The sequence below is a fragment of the Orbicella faveolata genome, unplaced genomic scaffold (genome assembly GCF_042242905.1).
Source record: "Orbicella faveolata isolate gen_17 unplaced genomic scaffold, um_ofav_v1 contig_2, whole genome shotgun sequence".
Taxonomy (NCBI): domain Eukaryota; kingdom Metazoa; phylum Cnidaria; class Anthozoa; order Scleractinia; family Merulinidae; genus Orbicella; species Orbicella faveolata.
The window spans coordinates 19,961,272-19,967,271 of NW_028301547.1; the positions used below are offsets into that span (position 1 = coordinate 19,961,272).

General features: G+C 38.2%; 1 long non-coding RNA gene across 1 annotated transcript; it reads left to right on the forward strand.

Moving 5' to 3' along the window:
* Positions 1–1,929: 1,929 nt before the first annotated feature.
* On the forward strand, positions 1,930–6,000 carry LOC149112341 (uncharacterized). Its single transcript, XR_016207379.1, has 4 exons — positions 1,930–2,175; positions 3,613–3,751; positions 4,667–4,735; positions 5,241–6,000. It is a non-coding gene; the product is annotated as an uncharacterized LOC149112341 (long non-coding RNA).

Here is a 6,000-nt window from a genome sequence, read left to right on the forward strand (position 1 = left end):
CTGTCATACTCATCATTGTCACTTTCATCCGTTTCACTGCTGTCAGCACTTGCCCTGTTGTCATTTTGTGTCAATGTCCTGGCATTTCTCAGTGTTGGTTGGCCAGCTCTGAGGGGACTCTTCTGCTGCAAGCATGAATGTCTTACAATTGCCTTTACTTTCTCACTCTTGCTGCTTTTCAAATGCTGCTTCAGCTCGTGGTGGTTTGAGTACTTGTTTAGTTCTGGAACACGTAGCTTTTTAAGCTTGGTTAGACCTTCGCACAACTCAGTCCAAGGATAATCCTCCTCCCTACTTAACTTTGCCTTTTCTTCTGCTCTCTTTTTCCTTTTAAATTCCAGCACTTCAAGATGCTGAAGATAATCCACCACAAACTTCGATTTGAGAATAAACTTATCTGCAAATAGAGCAACGCTCTCTGGGTCAGATAAAACCAGCCTGCCACTTCCATGCTCTTTCTTCTTTATATTGTTAATCCAATCGGGGAAAGAGCGCATTACTACATGAGCATCATGAAAGAGGGTCATTCCAAAATGCGCAATAATGGCGAAAGCGACGAGTCATTTAAGAAAAGGTTTACAGCTGAACGATCCAGGCAGTTTGACATCTTACAAGCAAAAGAAGCAATTTTAATAGGTGCGGATGGCTGTTCAGAAAGGGCGAGTGAGTTTTCCATGCAAGGGTACCAGTTGAAGCCCAGTGATGGAAGAAAACTGAACTTCTCCATCAAAGAGCACAGAGCAATGGTGGAAAAGTTGAATGTCATATTGAAAGATGTAAAGGAACACGATTCCACACTCTTTCAGTCCAATGGGCTTGCTTTAAAGCAGGGCGAAGAATTTGCCCACAGTTTTAATGTAAAACAGATCAAATGTACAGAAGCTAAGTTGATGAAGGTCACGCAGGACATGGAAGCACTAGAATATAAGAAGAGCAATTATAACAGCATATTCAAAGGCATACTCAAACAGCACATCAACAAAAGGAGAAGGAAAAAAGAAAACCGCAGAAAGTCAGATGAAAGAAAGAGGAAGCGGACTGAAAACAACGTCCAACGAGTTTATGGAATCTGTGTTGGAAACCCGCTAGGAAATGATCTTCCACAATGCCTTGTGTACCCTCCTAGAACGGCCGTCCCGGAAGAGTGTCTTAAAGTTGAGGATGTGGCCACGTCGATATTTAGAAGAGATGGGCCATACATCGCCCAGCTCTTGGAAGGGAATTATTTCACCAATGCTGCAAGAAGCAGAATCACCACCAACCTTGAGCGGGAAGTCAGAGATTATGTTTACACCTTCATGTACCCTGAAGAGTACACTCTGACGGAAAGCATTGCTGCTTCTTGCAGCATTGGTGAAAGAGACTCCCATAGCAGCACAAGCGGCGACGAAGAACTCGACGACAGCGGAGATGAAGATGACACGGCACGAAAAATTGGATTTACTCTAAATTTGATCCTGATCAAAGTCGAAGTCAAATATGATCATAGCTTTGATCCAAACTTTGACGCGCGTCAAATGTGTGTCAAAAATGTCATGGCTTTGCCGATACATTTGATCCATGACAAAGAGGAGGGCAAATGTGATCTTAACTTTGACTCCACCTTTGACCCGCGTAAAAGGGGGAATCAAATATCTTATGGATTTGCCATACATTTGATCCCTGCCAAAGGCGAGGTCAAACATGTCAATAACTTTGACTACAGTTTTGACGCGCGTTAAAGGCGTTCAAAGACACCACGGCTTTGCATACCTTTGATCTCTTATGTCAAAGGCGTTCAAAGGCGGCATGGCTTTGTACAACTTTGATCCTGCGTCATGTCATGTCAAAGGCGAGGTCAAATATGGCCATATCTTGCGACTCCGCTTTTAACGCCCTAATAACCTGCGTTTTCGTATTTTTTTCTGTTTTAACGATAAAATGAAAGCTTGCTTTTTTGCCAATGTGTATTTTTTTAATAAAAAAGTCTTCACTTGACCTGGAGGTCGCACAAGGAAGCAACTCGAAAACAGCGGGAAAACGCGGCTGCCAGCGGCTTCCCGCATTTTCTGGCCAATCAGAATAAAGGGATAAAGGTCAACGAAGTCGGCAGTCAGGAAAGCAGACATTTTTCTTCATTTGGCTTCATTATGGCAGCTTTGGTGAAATTTTCGTTGTGTTTTGGACCAGGAAAAGGTAAGTCTTTGAATTTCGTTCATTTTTTTTCAATGTTCAGAGAATAACGGAGTTTAAAAAGTAAATTAAACGCAGCAATGGCTACATAAAGAGCTGTGAATTGCGTATATTTATGGCAAGACAGATCCTCGGCAGTGAAAACAATTTGGTCGAAGATTAATTGCACTTGACTGAATCACAGTTGATCGGCAAAGCTCTTCGTTAAGAAAGACCAAACTTTATTTTCAATTCACATATACTTATTTACAAAAGTTGACAAAGATAATTTTTTTTCTCACTCAGTCAAGTCTTGTGCATTAAATTGAAGTGTCTGTCATAGCATAGATTTTAGCATGATCAGTGCTTGAAATAAACGTAACTTAATAATTAAACTTGAACTTAACTCTATTTACGTATAAATTGTTGTGCACAATGCCTCTGGTAATTTCTGAGCTTAAACAATTCCCTTGAAAGAAAGCTCATGTCAATATAAAGGAAATTTGCATTGAAGGAAAAACTCAGTCAGCCATGCATGACAGTCCATCACGACCTGACTTAATTATCATATTCATTATACCATTAAAAGAGTTGTTGACTCTGAAAATTTAATCTATGGATAAGTTTCTGCTTTTGTCGCTAGTTACCATTCTTTTGAAAAAAAGCTCTGTTTGCTGCCACAGTTGAAATTATGATGATATTTGTTCATTAGTGTTGATAAATGACTTCACTGGGTTGAATTTAACAAATTGCATGTGGTTTAGTGTGGTCTGTACTCTTATCAACAATGATATGCATCATCACAGTGGTCAAAATGTTGTGGACTCACGAAGCACAGCTTCGTGAGTCCACAACAAATTTTGACCACTGAGATAGCGAGATCAGTAGCAATTGTAGTAAAAGTTTGTTTTGATATGTTGTATCAGGCTTATGGATCAATCATTTGGAACTCCACTATCTCCTGCCCAACCACCCCTCCCCCCGAACCTGCCAGGCATTTGACATTTTGAACTGTCTCCAGGGCTAAGAATGGTTTCATACCATGTGATCAAATGCACCTACCCTGTGACATTTGCAAAACTGAGTAATAGAAATGTAGATTGAGTGTCAACCGAGGTGTCAATGGAGTGTTGATTGAATATCGATCGGGTGTTGATAGAGTGTCGATTTAGAGGATTGATCAAGGGTATCGATCGACACTCGACCACGGATGCCTTTAGTACACATAATCCAGCTTATCTTTAGTAGGTGAAATTGTTACAATGTTTGATAAAAAATCAAACTTGCCATTAGTTGCAAATTAAAAAGCTGACCCCATAATAATATTATTATGTGACCTCTCTGGACAATACCAGTAGTTTTAGAGTTTCATGTCTTGGTCTTTTGAACAATAGACAATTAAATGCCAATAAATATGTGACTAGTGGAAATTTGCTGATGAGTGTTGTTTTTATCCTTCAGCTAGCCACTCTAGAAGAACTGAAGAAATTAACAATAAATTCTGGGAGAGGATACAATATACAACTCTGTAGTTCATAGTCAACTCAGATGCAGTTGAATCATGCAATGCTCCAAAGTGTGCAAACATCAGAACATTTTGGTAAGTAAAAGGCTGGAATATTCATTTGTTATTTCTATATTTTGTAGCATAGACCATCTTATAATTTCTTCAGCCACAACTTTTAATATCTTTTTCCAGCAAAGAAAGGATATAAATAGACTTTGAAAACCTGGCTATAGCTTATTAATGTTATTTTAATTGATCATTTTTATTACAGTCTCACTCTGTGAAAAAAAAAAGTTGTTTCTTTTTGGTTCATTTAAGGGCAAGTGAGGAAATGTTGTCTTTCTTAGGGGACAAATACATCAACTGGCTCACCTGGATGAAAATTAAGTAATTAAAATGTTATTGAAAACATGCAAGGGGTGGGAATCTTTTTGGTAAATGAATCAAAGTTGCAGAATGTTGCAAACCAGTCTCAGGAAATGTTGGTTTTTGACTGGTAAAAGCTGAGTTTTGAATCTACATTTTGAGTGGTTGTCTGCAATATCGACTGTTTTGGTTTGGCCATCAGGTTTCCAAACCAAATTTTTCCAAGCAAAATTAATAATATGATTAATTCATAACTATTGATGGGATCAGTAGAGAATTTAAGGCGTAGAGGATTTGATAATAACTTAGTAAAAGTAAATTGACAAAGACATTTATTTGCTTTTACTCAATTGAAAATTTTGTTGGGAAATTTGACTGGATAATAGCCATTTCTCTCTATGAGATGCGGCTGCACTAGGAATCATAGTGGTTGTATTCATCATCTTGGACTGGATTTTTGTTTCAATGAATGAGCCATGCGATTCCATGCAGACATGTCTCATGTTAAATCATTTAATTTCAGGAATTTTTTTCAGTGGAAAAAAGTGTACAAGTAGTTGCTAACTGTTAACTAATCAAATGTGCAATTATTTTGATATGTTTATATGCTCCTTTTCACATATGATCTACAATGAAAATAAGGAAAAAGATTACACTACTGAACATGAAGAGATCTGTGGAAATTACACAGGAACAGCAATATTCCCAAAGGTGTGTGTATTTCTCATTTCTTGTCACAGTTTATGTCAGATTTGTTGATTTTTAGATTGCTATTCTGCAACCATAAAAGATCTTTGTTGTAAGAGGTCTGTAAGATGTCTTTAAGAGACAGGCAGACAGATGGACTGGTAAACTGGCTCTAGGCTTTTTGTTTATTTGTGCCAAGCTGTACACTTTTAAAATGACTCCAAGTCTTTGTTCTCTTATGAAATTCTAGCTGGGGATAACCCTTGTTCAGCTGGTGAAATTAGCTTGTTAAACTGGCTCTTAATGACATACCTGTGTGACCAAATCTCTGAGTAGAGTGGAGAGAAATACAAAAAAAGGCTACTATTGACAGAAGCACAAACTATTCGGAGGAGGAGTAATGATCTGATTGGTCACGTTTTATTAATGTGATATTAGCAAAAACCATAGGCAAGCTTTAAGGAATAGAATGCCAAGATTCACCCTTAATATTCATTTCCAACGTTTTTGTCTGTTTGCTTTTGTTTAGACAAATGCGGACAAGCAGTGGTCGACAGGATGGACTTATCCAGTGAAGATGCATTGATTAATTTCGTCAACGCCTTAGACTTTGTCAAAATGTGTCTTCCCTAGAAATCATGGGGATTTAGTTGGCATTGACCCCCAACAAGGCCGTTTAACCACTTTGATGAGAAAGAAGTGGAAAACACTGTATTCCATTCCACTTGTAATGCAAGAATGAGCAAGTGCAAGAAGCAGAAAAGGAGAACTGCGAAAACATAAGGAGTTCCATGCAACGGACTGTACGTGCCATCTGGAAAGGACGCTTATACACTAGTTGACTTTTGTGCGAAGTTTGCTATATCTTTCCCGAAATTTTGCGGTTGTCTTCCCTATTGTCTAGTCTGGTCTAGTAAATTTAAGGAACTGAGAATTTAGCCGTAGTACTTCAATGTTAGATAAATGCACTTTGTACCATGGAAGGTTTGTTGACTGTTGTTTTCACGATAGACAAGACAATGTTTTCCTTATGATCAGTCTCATTACGTGTAGTTTGAAACCAAGCCTGCAACGTGGCTTTTTGAAACCTGAAGCCCAAAACATTTATGTAAGGTACTTGAAGGTATTTACTCTTGATAAAAACGGGGGAAAAAATTGAAACTGAGATTAAGTTGAACATTTATTTTCTTAAAATTAGGCGCAATGATCTTTCCGGGCCGCTTTTCCGTTAACATTTGCCAATAGTTTGGTACAAAATAACCTTATTAAAGCTGATATATTCTTCAAAA